This window comes from Microtus oregoni, unplaced genomic scaffold (assembly GCF_018167655.1).
Source record: "Microtus oregoni isolate MIOR12 unplaced genomic scaffold, Mior012 000006F_ref0000085, whole genome shotgun sequence".
Classification (NCBI taxonomy): domain Eukaryota; kingdom Metazoa; phylum Chordata; class Mammalia; order Rodentia; family Cricetidae; genus Microtus; species Microtus oregoni.
In genome coordinates this window covers 15,312,531-15,330,089 of record NW_024543065.1, presented here as the reverse complement: position 1 = coordinate 15,330,089, position 17,559 = coordinate 15,312,531, and the positions used below count along the sequence as shown (strand labels likewise).

General features: G+C 37.7%; 1 protein-coding gene across 1 annotated transcript in view; it reads left to right on the top strand.

Moving 5' to 3' along the window:
- Pkib (cAMP-dependent protein kinase inhibitor beta) overlaps positions 1-17,559 on the top strand; it is a 100,207-nt gene that overhangs the window by 17,162 nt on the left and 65,486 nt on the right. The window contains exon 2 of the mRNA XM_041654170.1: positions 3,199-3,283. The gene's annotated coding sequence lies outside the window, so the exon portion shown is untranslated. The remainder of the gene's footprint in view (positions 1-3,198; positions 3,284-17,559) is intronic.

Genomic DNA, 17,559 nt, shown 5'->3' with positions numbered 1-17,559 from the left:
GTAAGAAATAGATAGTCTAAAGCAGAAACTTAATGATTGTAAGGGATGCCAGCTGGAAGGAGTGGAGATGTTTGTTGAATGGACATAGAGTTTTTGTTTTGAAGGATAACTTTTGCACAGCTATATGAAGAGACATAATAAGGAACTATTTGATTAAGATGATTGGGATGGTAATTTTTGTGCATTATTCTACAATAAATAACAGCTCTAGTATTAAAGTAATTTTTACCCATTAGTCTGTCAAAAATAAGTTATCACATGGGTATTTTTATATCTTTCCTCATTTGGTTTGTGATTCTCAGTGTCTTATTTGAGGGGTAGTTATATAAAGCTATAGAGATGTCAAGGCAAGAAGACAGTTAAGAGCATTTATTTTGTCCGGTGTCATCTAGACCCAGCAAGATGGACTGCTCATGCAAGGTCATGTATTAGACGGCAGGGAAAAGTGGGTTTCTTGTGAGCTTTTCATTCAACCCAAAAATTCCTTTGAGCTGAAGCCATTAGACTGAACACAGAAGTGAACTGATACCCTTTATTTGGAAGCTTAGCAAATGTCCTGCTATACACACATCTTCAGTTAACCTCTGATACAATGATTGAAATTAGGACTGTATTTTTTTTAGAGAATAATATTATACAAGCATGTGTGTGCATATGCAGGTGCCTACAGAGGTCGGAAAATGGCACTAGGTTCCCTGGACCTGAAGTTGCAGGCAGTTGTGATGGGTGCTGGGATAGATGGGAACTGAATTCCAGTCCTTTGTGAGAACAGCAAGTTCTCTTAATGGCTGAGCAATCTTTCTAGCTATTTCTTTATTAAAAGTGTTTATTAATTTCTTGTATTATTATCAGTATATTAAAGAAATGGTTGATACTTATCACCTAAATGATATTTTTGCTTTAATTAAAATTTTAGCAAATCAGGACTTATTACTCTTTGAGTCCTGTTTCTTTTTATTTTATTTTTGACTGGTCATCAAATGCATGCATTCATAGCATGTGACATGATGCTTTGATATATGTAATGATATAAGCTCAGGTAATTAGCATGTACATTATCTTGAACATTTATCATTACTCTGTGGTAATAATTTTATCTTTCTAAAAAGATGGGATACATCTTGTTAACTATGGTCGCTCTACTGTGCAGTAGAAGATCGGGATCTGTTCTGTGACTATCTTCCTGCTCTGCAAGATCTGCTTACCTCCCCTCCCCTTGCCCATGCCCCATCCTCTAATGGCCCCTATTCTCCTATCTCTATCTGACCCACATTTTTAAGTTTAGACACCAATGAGAGCTTGCAGTATTTGTCCTCTCCCTTTGAATTTCAGAGTCCTTTTGAAATACAAACATGGAGGAATATGCTAGTCTTCTTTGGAAGCAGAAACAAGCTGTTTAGAATATCCCATCCATAAAAGGAAGCAACAGGATGTAGGAGTGTGAACAGATTCTTTCCTAGGGATCTGGACAAGATCTAATACTAGAAGCACCATTTGGCTTTTCCTGTGTCTTCTTGTTTTGGGAGATTAGCAGCTGCACATTTGCTACTTCACTGCATGGGGCCATCCTAGAATCCCAGAGTAATCTAGAGAGACAAGTGAGATTTTGTCAAGGTTCTGTCATTTACCTGAAGCAAAGGAGATGAGGCCTCAAGTCAATACCTAATAAATGGATGATTCAGAGAGAGAACATAGCCCAGTCCTGCCTCTGCATGTCAATGCGCTTGTGGTGCTCTTAAATGCCCAGTTGTAAGCTCTAGAAAATGGGGAATCAATGGAGAAAGAATCATTAAATTGCTTAAAACAAACATAAAAGAGTGACCAATACACTGTTTACATTGTGAGAAGACACCTTGTCTGAGGATCATAGTAAAATATGACCACATGTAATTCCAACGTAACAGATGAAAAGTCTAATTGCTTTATTAATGTGAAGGGTCTGTGGAGGATGGATGAGGGGAGGAATATCGAGATTGGTGAGGGCTGTTATAACCTCGGCAGGGAATGATGAGGTGGAAAGGTGGTCATGTGTGCGTGTGTTGTGGAAGAGACCAGACTGTTTGATGAATAGAAAATGAATGGAACTGGAGGTGCAACCTGCAGATCATGAGACTGGAACAACTGGATTTGAGAAGGGAGTAGACAGCATTTCTCTCTAAACCACAGCGCAGACCTGGACTCTCCCCTGCTATGATAATTTTGTTATTAACACAGAAAAGTAGAAGAGCATTGGTCAGCCCCAGGTTTAGGATAACAATGATCAGAGGATCTCTATAAAATGTCAACAAAACAAAGCATTGCTCTTTCATTTCAAACAGCGGGGCAAAATGTTTATCCTGTGTCTGTTCACAAGTGTAGTCTGTGCAAATGAAGGGAGCCTGATTTACTCAGCGATCTGTTATAGTTACGTCTATCAAATATGTATTGAAATGAAAATAACTGGGTTTTGTGTATTGTTAACTTTAAAATTGGGGCATTGTATGTACAAAACTTAAAAGAATATGAGTAAAATTGTGCAAGTACACAGAAAATCTTCAGGTTAACTATCCACACTGGGGCTTCATGTGTACGCTGGATTTTATTGGATTTTTTTCTCTCCAAGACTTCCAATATTGTGCTATGTGACTGAGAAAAACAATGGTCTTGCTTCTTGCCAGTGCGATTCAAAGACAAGTGCTGCAGGGAATATATCACCTTTTCAGTCACACAGTTGAGAAGGGATGCCACACACCTAGAGAATCGATTTGGAATGGAAATTTGAAAATGTGAAGAAAAACGTGTGCTTTTCATTTTAACTATTTAGTAAACTCTTTCTACACAATTTGAGGGCAAAACACAAGAAAGGCTGCTCAAAAGATAGTTGATATATATAATATATTCATATTGCTTATTGGATAGTTGGTATATATAATATATTCATATTGCTTATTATTTACACACACACACATACACACATACACACACACACACACACACACACACACACACACACATATATATATATATATATATATAAAGGCAGGCAGCTGCTTGCACAAATTTGTGCTCCTAGTCTCAGAGAAACAGAAAAATTGTGAGATATTTGGTCATTTTAAATATGTTTCTGCTCAAGAAACCACTTGCTCATTTCTATAATGAACAAGAAACTAGAGATATAAATCTTTATAACTTTCCCTCCTTTTTTGGTTCTCACTTCAGGGGTCATGATATACTGAAAACCACACAAGATAAATCTGGGGAGGCAGGAAACCATAAAGACCACGTTCAGACCGTAAGGATAAAGGTAGGTAAACTGTCCTGTTAATCCCTGTGTTGAGGTGTCACAGGATGTATCTTTATTCTTCTAAAGTCGGAGGGCAGTGAAGAAAGGGGCAGGTGAGATGGCTCCAGATCAGAAAGTTACTCAGGATTGTCCAGTCAGTTTTCTAGTGACATTGTAGCAAACACTACACACCCAATACACACTAGACACAGTACATTTCCATCTGCTGTCTTCTGGGGGCCTGAGAAAGGCAATAGAGAAAGGATATGTTTTGGTGTTTCTGTTCTTTTTAGCCGGGCCTCTTTAAATTGCTCTCAGTGAAGGCCAATGGCCCATTAAACTCTTTTAAGATTCCAGTCTTTAACTTTGGAGAGAAATCCTTTATAGTAATTATTACTCTTTTCGGAAATATTTACCTAAGATAGCATAGTAAACAATGCATGCGAACGTTTTGTTTTGTTGAGACAGGGTGTTGCTATGTAACCTGGATTGTCTTGAACAGTCAGCTCAGGCCTCAGCCTTGCAAATGTTAGGATTACATAAGTGTTTTCAAGGAAATACTTTTGATGGTGAGGACTGGTGGACATACAACTCAGATTAATGCATTTTTAATGATAGGAAAGCAATATTTTTAAACTAATTATTTATATGTATCTCTCTATATAAATAGATATACACACAAGTAAGATGTGTACTTGACATATGTGTTGAAAATTGAGGCCACCTTCAAGTTGCAATCTTAATGGTATTTTACAGTGGGGGAATTAGCCTGAAGGCCTCTTTCTCCCTCACTTCTGTGTCCCGCCCTCTGGAGTGAGAAATTTGCTCCTCCATCACAGGTGAGATAAGGGATGAGGAGAACACAGCATAAGTTTCAGCTGGGCAAGGGCTCCAGTATTCTCCCCCTCTCAGATCTCCAGGAGAACATAACAGTAAGGGAGCATGAACAAGCAGATGATCCTGCATGGGGCTTGGGCTCTTTGCCTGGGCTTCCAGAGACAAGTGTGCACTTCCTTTTCACCCACTGAGATTTAGACAGTGGCAATGGGTTCTATATCTTATTGGAACATTTTTACTTTAATACCAACTTTTAAACTTGTCAATGAAGAATAACAGCTTCATTGAAATTTACCTTTTAGAAGGGAATGATTTCAGTAAAATAATTTTAGGGAAAACAGATTTCTACAGGAGTCATTCCTATTCTTTATACTGGGGGAAAATCATGAACAAAGTTACAAATGCTTGCTTTGCCCTTGAGAACAACTAAAATTGATATGTAAGATAATTACTGGGTCAGTGTGGTGGGCTGAATGCTCAGGACTTATAAGCAGAATCCACATAATTCTCACGACAGCTCTGGGAGGAGGTGAAGGAGGTTGTTCCCATCTGTGATGAAAGCTGGCTGACTGGCCAACTGCACAGATTTAGCCAGTGGGTGGTGAAGTTGGATAGGAGTCTAATTCCGTCTGCTGTTAAACCCATGTCCTTGACCAGCGTGGAGAGCAGAAGCTGAGGTACTGTCTTTAGAGGAAGGCAGCATCTCACGAGCATCACACGTTTAGCCTCCGCATTGAAACACACTCCTAAGGAGCACAGGTCTCTCGACTCAGTGATGTCTGTGGTGGAAATAGCACATTTTACAGATTCATTTTCATAACAAAACACTAAACTTCATAACCCTCTCAAAAAGTAATTAAAAGCATAGCATAACAAGAGAATTTCAAAATATTAGCTAAAGAAATTAGAAATCAGCAACAAAGCAATACAGTGAGTGTATGTGTAGCTGGAATGGGATGGTGGTGAAAGTTGGAAATTTTATTTAAATAATTTTATACCAATAGACCAAAGAATAATACCTACACTCTTGATTTTCTAACAGATTCCAAATGTTTATTTAAAAAACACACATATGTATATCACTTAGTAAGCAAGGATAGCAAAAGTTAAAGTATAAGAAAAATCTCAAGAAATCAGAAAAACTCTATGGGTTAATTGTATGGCATGTTTGATCACCTGAACTTTATTTCATTTTAGAAATTCTAATGGATAAAATAGAAAGAGAAATACCTATTGTCTGTGTTAGGAACAATTTCAAGTTCCTTACAGTAATTTTAAAAAGATGTTTAACTTCCAGGTGGTACTAGTAACTATTGTTTTTATTGAGAACCAGAGAAGTGGAATAAGTTGGCCAAGTTCACACAGACAATAAGTACACAAACTGAATTAGTACTCAAGTGGATTAACATATGAATGAGTCTTTGGTCTTAAATACCATAGATTGTTGTCTCTTAATAGTTTTAATTTTGAAAAGTTGCAATTATTATAGAAAAGATGACATAATAAAGAGTATCGGAATAAAAGGGTACAATTACTTAGGGATAAAAAAGCTAATGGTAAGCCGGGTGGTGGTGGCGTGCACCTTTAATCCCAGCACTCGGGAGGCAGAGGCAGGCAGATCTCTGGGAGTTCGAGGCCAGCTTGGTCTACAAGAGCTAGTTCCGGGACAGGCACCAAAGCTACAGAGAAACCCTGTCTTGAAAAAAAAACCAAAAAAAAAAAAAAAAAAAGCTAATGGTATACATCAGTTTGTCTTTCCACAATAAATGTTCAGTATGGTAAAATAATTGCATTTATACAGTCAGGAATACCTACAGATAGCTGTGTAGATACAACATAAGCATTAAATGAAGACAATAACAATAGAATAAGAAACAAAAGAAGGGAGTGGTGAACAATGTTTATATTGAAATCCGGGAAAGAATAATAAATGTATAAGTGTCATCTTCTCCATATTAACTTATGAACTTATTATAACTTAACTTGCAACCTCAAAAATTGGAGGAAAACTTGCCATTAAAATTGAAGAAAGATTGACCTGAGAAAAGTAAAATTTTGGAAAAAGAAGGAGTAATTTAAGAACTTGTCATTTCTGAATACTAAAACATGTTAAAAGGTTATACTTAAAACAGTGTGCTACTTTTTTTCCACTAATGTAGAAATTTAAAGGTCCAGTGATTGTTTGAATGAGAAATATCCCCCATAGGCTCCTGTAGTGGAATGCTTGCTCTCCAGATGGTAGCACTCTTTGGAGAGGCTATGGAATCTTTAGGAGATGCACCCTTGTTGCAGGGAGTGCATCACTGAGGAGTGGACTTTGAAGATTTATAGCCATTCCTCGCTTTCAGTTTGTTCTTTACTTCCTGTGTGCAGCTGTGACATGACCAGTTAGCTTCCGGTTGCTCCTGCTTGCCATACCTGTTTGATGTTATGTTCTTCCTATCACTGTGGGCTCTATCCTTCTGGAACTGTAAATCCGAGGAATCAAGAGCTGAAGAGTGATAGGCTTAATTGTATTAAAACTTCCTTATAGGTTAATGAACAAGAGACACAAACAACATTGACCCTAACAATGAATTTGTTTTATTTTTTGAGAGTAGAATTAATGAATCAGTTAAATTCTGACTAACATTCCAAAAATATGATTGTTTAAAGGTTTAATAAAGCTGAGAACTATGGGTGAGTTGTTTTCTTAACCTCTGCAGCATAGATAGTCATGGACACTGTCAAAGAATGAATGTTATGCCATAATATGACATGATTTACTATCATATTTATGTAATATATTTTCACACACACATACGCACACACACACACACTATATATATATATATATATATATATATATATATTAGTGAAAAGTATTGACAGCATTATAGAAAAGTTCAAGCAACAACTTGGAAGAGCAGCAACTTTCCATCAAAAGACCAACTAAATTTGAGATACCGTAGTCACAAAAGTGGAGGGTTTTAAGTAGACATTTTTATAATGCTTGCACGTCAGTGCATATTTCAGAAATCATTTGCAACATCTTTGAATAATTCAAGTTTTGTTCATGTGAAAATGTATCATCAGTAGTAAAAATGAAATCCCTCAGTTAGTCAAATGCAGTAGATAATAGCAGTGGAGCGACAAGATGATAACATTTGAAGAAAAATGTTCCCAGTTTGATTATTGTGAAGTACAGTGCAACAAAGTTGGCTATTTCACCTCTATCTGGAGTATCTCTTTTTTTTTTTCAAATACTGGGGCCACAAAGCAAATGTCAAAGGGAAATTCATCATCATCAACACGCACTAAAGATCTTTTTAGTACCTTAGGGCTTAGAGGGGAAAAACACTTGCCACACAAGCTGGAGAATTTGAGTTCATTCTCTAGAAGCCACAGTGAGAAGAGGGAAATGGCTCATGGAAGTAGTCTTCTGGCCTCTGTCCACGTGCCATGGCATATGTGTACACGTGTGTATCTTCCCAAACAATAATTAAATTAAAAGTAAAAAGACAAATTGATAAAACCTTTAATTTTTGTGAAATGTAACAAGTAATGGCAGCCTGTACTGTTACAACCAGTTGGCACAAAGATTTAAAAAAGGAACACATTTTTGCCTGAGGTTCTGTTGGCATAATTACTGAGTTCTGGAAAGAGATCAGATTTGCTGTGATCTTTTACATCTTTCTGGTTGGATCCACGTCTCTGAGCAAGGCAATTGTTCTTGGCTACTGTTGTTCTCCCTGAAGACATGCATGCTGATCCATGTCCTGCCAGCTCTCTCTCAGCGGAATGGACTTCTCATTTCGCTCATCTGTACTGTTCTTTTGTTTATAGATTTAAATTATGCCATATTGTATATTCAGCCATCTCCCCTCACCTTTCTCCAGTGGTCATTGTACCTAACTTGAATTTGATAATTCCGTTATTTTTATCTATCAACACTAGAGTGTTTCTTTTTGGTCTGACATGGCTTGTCATCAAGAAAGTTTTGCTTTTAGAATTTGGCCAACAACCTTCTTATGTAGTCTTCTAGAAGGACTTTTAGATACTCTGAAAATCACATCCTAGGAAGATATGTCCTACTGGCTCAGAAAACATGCTTGGAAATGTCTGAATCTACATGAAGGGAATACATTATGACTGGCTCTGCAAGACTCTTTTTGAGCACACATGGTTTCTTTTGTTTATTTAAAGATTTAGTGTGCATGGGTGTGTGTGTGGGGGGGGTGGTGTAGGGTAATGTATATCAAGTGAACAAATGTGCCCATGGTGGCCAGAAGACAGCACTGTTGAGGCTGGAGTTAATGGTGGATATAAGCCACCTGAAATGGGTGCTGGGACCTGAATTTGGGTCCTCTGGAAAAGCAGCTCTGATCTATCTCTCTAGCCTCTGACAGAAAAATTTTAAAATCCCTTCCTTCCTTCCTTCCTTCCTTCCTTCCTTTCTCTCTTTCTTTCTCTCCCTCTCTCTTCTCTTAATATTTTTATTAAAGTAGAAAACAGCCTCAAAGAAAAGAAAATAACGGTAGAAACCTTCTTCCTCTTTAATGGGTAAATAAAATAAAAGAGAGGAGAGAGAGCAAAAGACTACTATTTTTTGTTAAATGACTAACAAAACCAAACACACACAAGTCTAAAGATAACAAAGTGTTGTTAATCCTCATGCTTTCTAGACTATCACATTTTGAAGACTATAAAAAAAAAAACAAGCCATAGTCACTACCACCACCACCACCACCAACAACAAAAAACTGTCAGTAGCAATTTGTAGAAGGGAAAAATGGAGAACAAAACAAAATATACAACAAACAAAAGGGGATAACAGCCACCACTGTAACAGGATAAAGTAGAAAGGGTCAAGTTTATCAGGGATTCTTAGGCATAGAATAACTGTTAATACTATCTACAGTATGTCAAAGGTTTTAGTTTTTTTTTCTATCATTTCTTCATCTAGCAAGTAGTTTCTGAGACTGTTCTATCTGTCTTGGGCTTGGGGCTGTTGTGAGCACTGGTGATACAGAGCTGAGGACTTTTTGTTTTCTCTGACATGCCTGGGTAGAAATGCTGGACCTAAGTAAAATTGACTGAGGGTTTTAAGGAGACCTCAGGCATCTTCAGATCAGGAGTTCCCCACAGTTTCCTTTGATGAGGTCTTAAGGGACCCATGCTGACTTCAGTAGGCTCAAGAATATGATGTGGAAACAAATCAGTTTGACATATAAGAAAGAAACATAGCTAGTCTGAATGGATGTAACTAGAGAAAAATATTTTTGTTTTCATTCAGGGAACAACTTTTGGTACTAGAGAAAGTTCTAGAAGCTTGGACCACTAAGAATGGATGGAGCACAGGGAGTTTATATGTGAGACTAGAGTAGTAAAGGGGAACATGAGTGATTAACAAATGTCACAGAAACTAGTTCAAGTATTATTTTGATCATGGGAATGAGAAGGATTCCCATGAAGAACTGATCACCAGGCTAATTTTGAGTTAAAAACTTACTGGTCTTGTCCCCTACCTCTTAGCCTTTAGATAAGTTACACATCCCTGAGACTTTGAGAGTAAAACAGTACATCTCAAGATGATGGTGAGAATTGAATAAAATGAGTGTTAATGGAGCAATTCAAAATGTATGGATATGGTGGGCACGTGATAATGGTACATTAGTATAAGAAATAAGATCTTATTTTGGAAATCACTTTTAGAGTGCTTGCAACAACCTAGAAAGTGAAGATGACATTAATGTTAGAAGTCCTCTCCATCTGGGATTCACGAAAACAAAATCTTTATGAATTGTGCTGCAAAAAATTGTAGCTAGCCAGGCGGTGGTGGCACTCGCCTTTAATCCCAGCACTCGGGAGGCAGAGGCAGGCGGATCTCTGTGAGTTCAAGGCCATCCTGGTCTACAAGAGCTAGTTCCAGGACAGAACCAAAAGCTACAGAGAAACCCTGTCTCGAAAATAAAAAAAAAAGTAGCTATACAACATTAGAAGCTGTTCTATTTTGTTTGTTAGTAGTCTCTTGTATGTTCTTAGTTTGTGAACTATTTGAATTTTTTGTTTTAGTTCAACCTTTAGTTTTTGGCTTATGCCAAGGGTTCTAGATTGTCAGCTCTAGTTCATTACATAAAAGAAGATCTTGGATCTGACAATAAATGTGTTACAACCTGTTCAAAGGCAGCATGCTTGTGCATGTTGGGTGAGTTTGAATTTGGTAGGGTTAGAAAGCTGTACTGCAAACCAATTCCTGTTTATCAGTCATGCTGTGTTATCAAGCATTGCACAAGTTACATTAGTTTCTGAGAAGTAAGTCCAAAAGGACTCCGGTGGCTGAACTCCTCCCTGATCATTCTAACAGAAGAGAAATAAAGCAGTTAGAGATCGTCTGTTACCATATTAACTCAGCATGCCTTGGTGTTAGGCATGCTTACCAGTTACAGTAAACAAGCCATTGAACACTCAGTTCTCCCCTCCCCAGTTTGCCATCAATGAGCTCACTTTGCTTTGGTTTTTTAACAATCTATGTTGTTTTAATATAGGAAGTGCTTAACTTCAAATGGTTTGATTTACAATTTTTCCATTTTGTGATGTGAAAGCAATACACATTCATTAGCAACTGAAGTGTGAATTTTGAATGTTAGTTCTTTCTGGAAAGGCAACATGTGTTACAGCAATAAGCTGCAACTTCCGGTCAGCCGTGCAACCATGAAAGGAACAATGAAGACTCTACAGTGACATTTCTGAGCCTTAGTGTTTCAAAGGTTAAATGTGCCGCACATGTTTTGACCTATGATATTTTCAAGTTAATTTTATTGTAACACTACCCCATTGCCAGTCAAGGAACTTTTGTGAATTATATCTTGAGACATTTAAGCAGTAGAGAGGAAAGAATAAAATCAACTCTTACTTCTGAGCAGTCACATGTTTTGTTGTGATATTTCCTGGAGCTCCTCCTTTTTAAAGAGTGCTGTAGTTAGTCATCTCTCGGAAACATCACAAGAAGTATACGTTGTTCTGATACTTTTGATGTTTTCTTACATACATTTCTGGAATCATCAGTTCTGTCTTCCTGGCTCTGTGTCCTTTCTTGGGGATTTTTGTGTCACATGGCAAAGAAAGCTTTTGCTTGCTGTTCATGTGCCCTTGCCTGCTTACTTCTTCAGAGGGTTCACACTGACAGGGTGTTACTGCTGGAAGAGTAAGAAGAAAGCATCCTTATTAGTTTCTCCATTGTTGTGAACAAATACCTCGCGAGAAATAAAGAAGGGAAGAAAGGCTAGTTTGGGTTCATGGTTTGGGAATATAGCTGCCATCAGGGTGGGGAGGGCTAGGAGTGGGAGCATGATGGCTTGTCAGAGGCCGGAAGCAGAGAGTGAGGAAGGCTACTGCTCACCCCACTTTTGCTTTTTTAGCCCTATTACTCTGGCTCAAGTAAAAAGCATCGCTTTTTAACATTTTCTCCAGAGCAGTGGTTCTCAAGCTTCCTGGTGCTGCGACCCTTTAATACAGCTCCTCACACTGTAGCGACCCCCAACGATAATAGAACTTTGTTGCTACTTCATAGCTGTAATGAATTGGATTGTAAATATCTGTGTTCTTCAAAAGTCTTAGATGACCCCTGTGAAAGGATCATTTATCCCCAAAGTTGTCATGACACACAGGTTGAGAACTACCAATGTAGAGCCTTCCTTTAGGTTATGTAGCTGGGTTAGTGTTGATCTCCTTACTTAAAGCCCAAAGCCCATAGTCAAATAACTGCATGGGATAAAATGCAGAAAGCTTTTTGTCTGTCTCTTTACTGGTTGTATTGCTAATGTGTAATAGAGAGGATATAATGAATTCTTAGAGATTCCTCATCAAAATAACAAAAGTGTCTGCTATTCTGATTTGAGAATGACTGGTAACAACCCAGCTTCAACTCATTCCATTTTCTTATTCGATAGCCGCCTATGCATTTGAACCTAACCTAGCTACCCCTTCTCTCTGGGTGAGGGATACTGTCCCAGTTATTCTAAGGTGGAAGAGAATGTGGTTTAGCAAATTGGAATACACTGGTTGTGAAAGCCCATCAGCTTCCTGAGGACTTTTCAGCAAAGTTCTACCCCATGGTTATGTTTATTTCTGGCTAGTTAACAGACATGTCATGCCCCTTCTAGAAAGGTTTGGATATATCAACATTATTCTGGAGACAGAATCAACTATATCTACTTGAAAAATAGGAATTTGTAGCTCCAACCCAGGCCTGCAGAATCCTATATAGCTCAAGGCAGCCTGGGTCATTCTGGATAGTAAGTAACCATTGAGATGTATCCGTTCACAGCGCATGGCACTATGACAAATAAGTCTTCATTTTATTTTTCATTTAATTTATATTCTCTTCAAAATTTATTAAAATTCTAACTTATGGATGTTCAAGAACACAAAATATCTTGATAAATTGTCAGACTGCTATCCTACCTTGAAAACATCATACATGTTGTATGGCAGTCATTAATAAACCCCACTTGTAGGAAACTGTACATGTGAATATACAATTGTAGAAAGTCAAGGCAGTAACTAAAAGATGATGTCATTGTCCCAGAGTGGCATCATTGTCCCAGAGCTGCCCATGAGCAAATTGTTATTGTTTGTATGAGATGATATTATTTTCTGACCTTTGGAAGGCATTGTGGCTACATTAGCTGCTAATCAAACATTTCAGTTTATAACAATCCTATGTATGGCTATGATTGCTGAAGTGTGGCTCAAAAGGCAGTCCTTTCAAGGTCACGTTCACATTAAGTGTGTCTTAAAGGCTTTCCCTTACTGAATTTGGTATGTGGTTACATTCTTGTTGGTATGTAACGGAAAACATGGCTTAACTCTGTGTGAGCTGATTCCAAAGCGCTCTCCAATATGAACTTCTCAAGAGATCTGTGAAGTCTGTGTTATAATTTAAATACATATGCACAATTTAATGCGTATCACATGCAGTTGTGATTACAACAGCAATTTATGCTATCTTTCTTGTTTGTTTTTGCTTGTATTGATTAGTAGTCCCACTTCATGAGATTTTATAGTCTTTTTGACACAAGGCAGACATTGAAACTCCATGAAGAGTTTTTTTTTTTTTTTGATGGAGTCTGAAAATTGAAAAGTAAATCTCTTTCCTACCATGGTTTGGCACTATCTGGTTGCAGCAGTTTTCAAAACCATTCAAAGGGTTTTGTTTAGTGCAGTAAGCTAAGTCATGGGTTGCCAATATTGAGTTCTCCTTGTTGATTTTTTGAGCTACATAGACGCAGGCATATTATTTAACCTTTCTGCCTCAGTGCTGATGTCTATAAAATAGAACTGATATTAATACTTCTTTCTTAAGGCTATTAAAATTAAATCCATTGTTTGCATAGTATATAAAATATTTCCTTTTAAGGCTATTTAATAAAGTATTATTTAATATTACTTGCTGTGATATTTATGAAGTTTTCCATTTAAGGGGTCATATCACTTTAAGGTTGTTTTTTCAGTGCCTCTTTAACTTCTTGTTGATGAATACATTGTATGGAGAATTTTAACAGCAATAGAGTTTAACCCTGATTATTGTACTTCTTTGTCTTTTTTAAACCAAAAACTATTTGTAGAACTAAAGAACTGTTTTAAAAGCATAAGAAAATACTTACCCATTTCATAGTTGCATATAATGACAAGTCTATAATTTCTTTGAAAATAGTTTCTTCATTGTGCAGACATTCTGTCTCCATTCTAAGGGGATAATGTCGTGTCTTTACATATTGTGCTTTTGGAGCAGGCTGTTTGGAACATTCACTTTATGATTGATTTTCACCTCTGTTTTTCTGCAAGAACTTTCCACTGTTTATCAGATTTTTTAAAGCTCAGGTTAGTACATGACTTATCACTTAGCAGTAACTAGTAAACAAACCATCTGTCTCAATTATGCTTGAAACCTGTTGGACTAATTTATGATTTAGACACAGGGCAGAGAATGGTAGAATTAATTATAAGAGCTTGGTAGAGGGAAGTATCAGTTTATTTTGTTTAAAGGGTCATCATTGTCACAGTACAGGCTCATCAGAGTGCAAGAAGCTGCTGGAATTGGAATTTACTTTAACTGTTGGGAGATTGTCCAAGTAAGTCAGCCGGCTCCTTATCAGGGAAGAAGATGATGGCAACAGATGTGAATCTGACAGCTAAGAGGTCAGAGTCCATGAGGGCCAGCAAAGCACAGCAGATGGTATCCCAGCATGTGGGTCAGCCATGGTGACACAGTCTGGAGGCAGTTGATACCTGGGCAGATAACCAGAGAGAGGGCTGGTCAGAGATGCTGAGACCCCAGGGTTGAGATTGGGTAAAAGGGATAGTAACCCATCCAGGTTGCTGAGGCAGAGGCTACATTCTGTGTGGTCACTGTAAAATGAAAGTGGTGATATTTCTGGTTTGGGAGTGATTGAGTGAGCGAGGCATGTCTTCGTAGATACCCTGACTTTGAAATTCTTCAATCAAGGGTCATGTGACTTTTTTCCATGAATCGTAAAATTCAAGTGAGTTGATCAATAAGTGTCGCTTTATTACTAATGAGGATAATTAGAAGGCAACTTAGAACTGGCTTAGCCAGTTTTACCTTAGAAAGTTTCAGTAGCTTGCAGAAGAGCCGGGATATCTGACAGTTGGAACTGATCACATGCAGCCAAGTTTAAGTGACCCGTGAAACATGGGGGTGTTATTCTTATGCTTTTTGGAAGAAGACATAGGAGAAAGGAGTGAAGGCAGGTGGTTACTTACTGCTGAAGCCTACCTACAGAGGAAGAGAAACAGAGGAAATTGCTGAGCTAATTTCTTTATAGTGACATGCTCGTGACCTGGCCTTTCTCCTGTCAGGGTCTATCATGCCATAGTCTCTTACTTGGGGATATTCTATATCAGACCAAGTTGTAGGAGGACATTGGACATTGATTCTCCTCAGTTCAGATTTAAACAGCCTTCTCTTGTTGGGCTCAGACTTTACAAATACTGATATATCTGCAATCAATGGAAAAATCCTCAAAACAAAATTCAAGCATTCTCATGCTTTACATTTTGAAGATTTATTTATTTATTTATTTATTTATTTATTTATTTATTTATTCATTGTCTTTTGTATGGATATCGAATACCTTCATACCTACCATGTGCATGCCTAGTGCCTGTGGAGGCCAGAAATGGGAAACGAATCTGCTGCATCTGGAATTATAAATGGTCATGAGCTTCTTGACATGGGTGCTAGAAACTGACCCCAGAACCAGGACCTTTACAAATGCAGCAAGTGTATTTAACTACTCAAACATTACCCCCACACTGTATCTATAGTAAAGAAAATTTTATTTTTGTAGGTTGCTATGAAGTTTTGAAACTTATATCAGTTTTTCAATGACTTTTTAATGAGAGGAAAATGTGTTTTATTTTTAAAATAGGCATTCTTTATCAGGTGAATGTGGTCTAGTGATGGCATTTACTTAGCCAATGGCAATTAACCTAAGTGATTATTTAATTACTTCATTCTTGTGGAGTGTAATGGTTTGAATTCTGTACTACTGTACAGCTTTATGGCAGGTTATTCACCTTATAGGGCTTTACTTTCTCAATTTTTCTGTTCTACATACAATACTGTAATTTTGGTACTCCTCATGGAATCACAATGATAGACATCTTTCCCTTGTTGTTGGAAAACTCATATTTAAAGTCATTCAAATATTCTCTGTTCTTACTTTACTCACAATATGAACATAATTGTATCTGTCCAGTGCTGCTAGAGAAACAGATCTAATAGGGGAAAAATTACAAGGATTGGTTTAAATGTCTTTGGGAGCCGGCAGAAGGGCTGGCCAGAAACTCTGGAGCCATAGCTGAAATGTCTCTCCACAGATAGAATTTCATCTTTGCAAACCCTCATTTTTCTCTCTGGTCTTTCGAGTGATTGGATCTGGTCCATCCTGACTGTTGAAGATAAACTTCTTAGAGTCAGTTAATTACAGAGGCTATGATGTCTGCAAAACTCCTCACAGCAATACCTACGTCAGTATGTGAAAGATATTGAGGACAATGGCCTCAACAATCTGACTCACAGAATTGTCATCGAGGTCCAAACTTCGTCATCTTTGAATCCTTATATCTTTTCTTAAAGTACCCTTAAGCTCAGGAGCAATGAAAAAGTCATTCTTCTGTAATATGACACAACTCTTTAGAAGCATGTTTTGTAACCAAAACCATACTAACCATTTCTGGGAAGAAAATATACTACTAGGTGATAGTCTCTATTCTTTACATCATGTTACTTAAACACCACGGTACAGCTATAATTGCTATGTGTAATAAAGTTTAGATGATAAGTGCTTAAAGGGAAGATGAAAGCAAAACCGTACACGTAAAGTAAAATAAACAGTCATAATTATGGCTTATAGCCAGAGCTGGTAGGCTTTACTGCACACTCTTCTGAAAACCATTTATTATTCCTTTTGCTTTCAAGCAAGCACCTCGATACATTAGAGTTCTTTGCCTGGTAGAGACCCACACTATCCTTCAGGGATACATTTGAAAGAAGCTGTATTGCAATAGTTGTCCATCTGCATATACCATGCATATATTATACACAAACATCTATGAGCCAGATTCTAGTTTCTCTTCCTGCCAGTGAGTTATAACGAAGTCTTGATGAAGTCATATGTGGGAGATGATAGGAAAAAAGGTGATAAGAGAATATGTAGGATATGGACATTTGGGCTAGCTCCTGATTAAATTAGGATTCGCTTCAGTTCTGTCTTATGTTTCCATTTACTGTTGAGCTTCTTTTGTACTAGTCGGTGCAGCAACTAGTTCATGATGCATATGGTAAGTTGGTGGTTCATTGTAGACATTACTAGGAAGACTTAGAAAAAAGTTAAACAGTTGCTGTTTCTCACAAAGAGGGTAGCTATCTGCAGGAGAGTCCTCAGGCTTTACTGTGATTCACCTGTAGGGTCTGCTGTGAGCTGCACACAGCATCCCTGTCAGCTACTGGTGCGTAAAGCATCATCCTCTGATGAGTCATAGCCCGAAACAGCAAAACACGGAAGCCTGACCTTTTTTTGCAGAGCCTTCTCTTACTCACAGATGTACTTCTAACTTGTGGCTTTTGTGATCACTAAGGAAATGGGCCACAGCAGCATATACAAGATAAAAATGTGTTGCTTTCCAAAAATCTAGGGGCCTATTAGACACTGCTTTATTGGGGTGGTCAACGGGGCAATGTGACTTTCATTTTACCTTTGAGGAAATTTACTCAAATGCTTCACCTCTAGAAATTCAGCATGTATGGAAAAGTCAGTATAGGCCAAAGAGGTTAGCTAATTTGAAGGGTGGTGGGGTTTTACGTCTATACCTCTCAATTCCTTGATGGTGTCATGAATCTCTGTAGAGTCAAAAAATCTGGTTTTGTTTTGTCTTACCATGCACAAACTGTG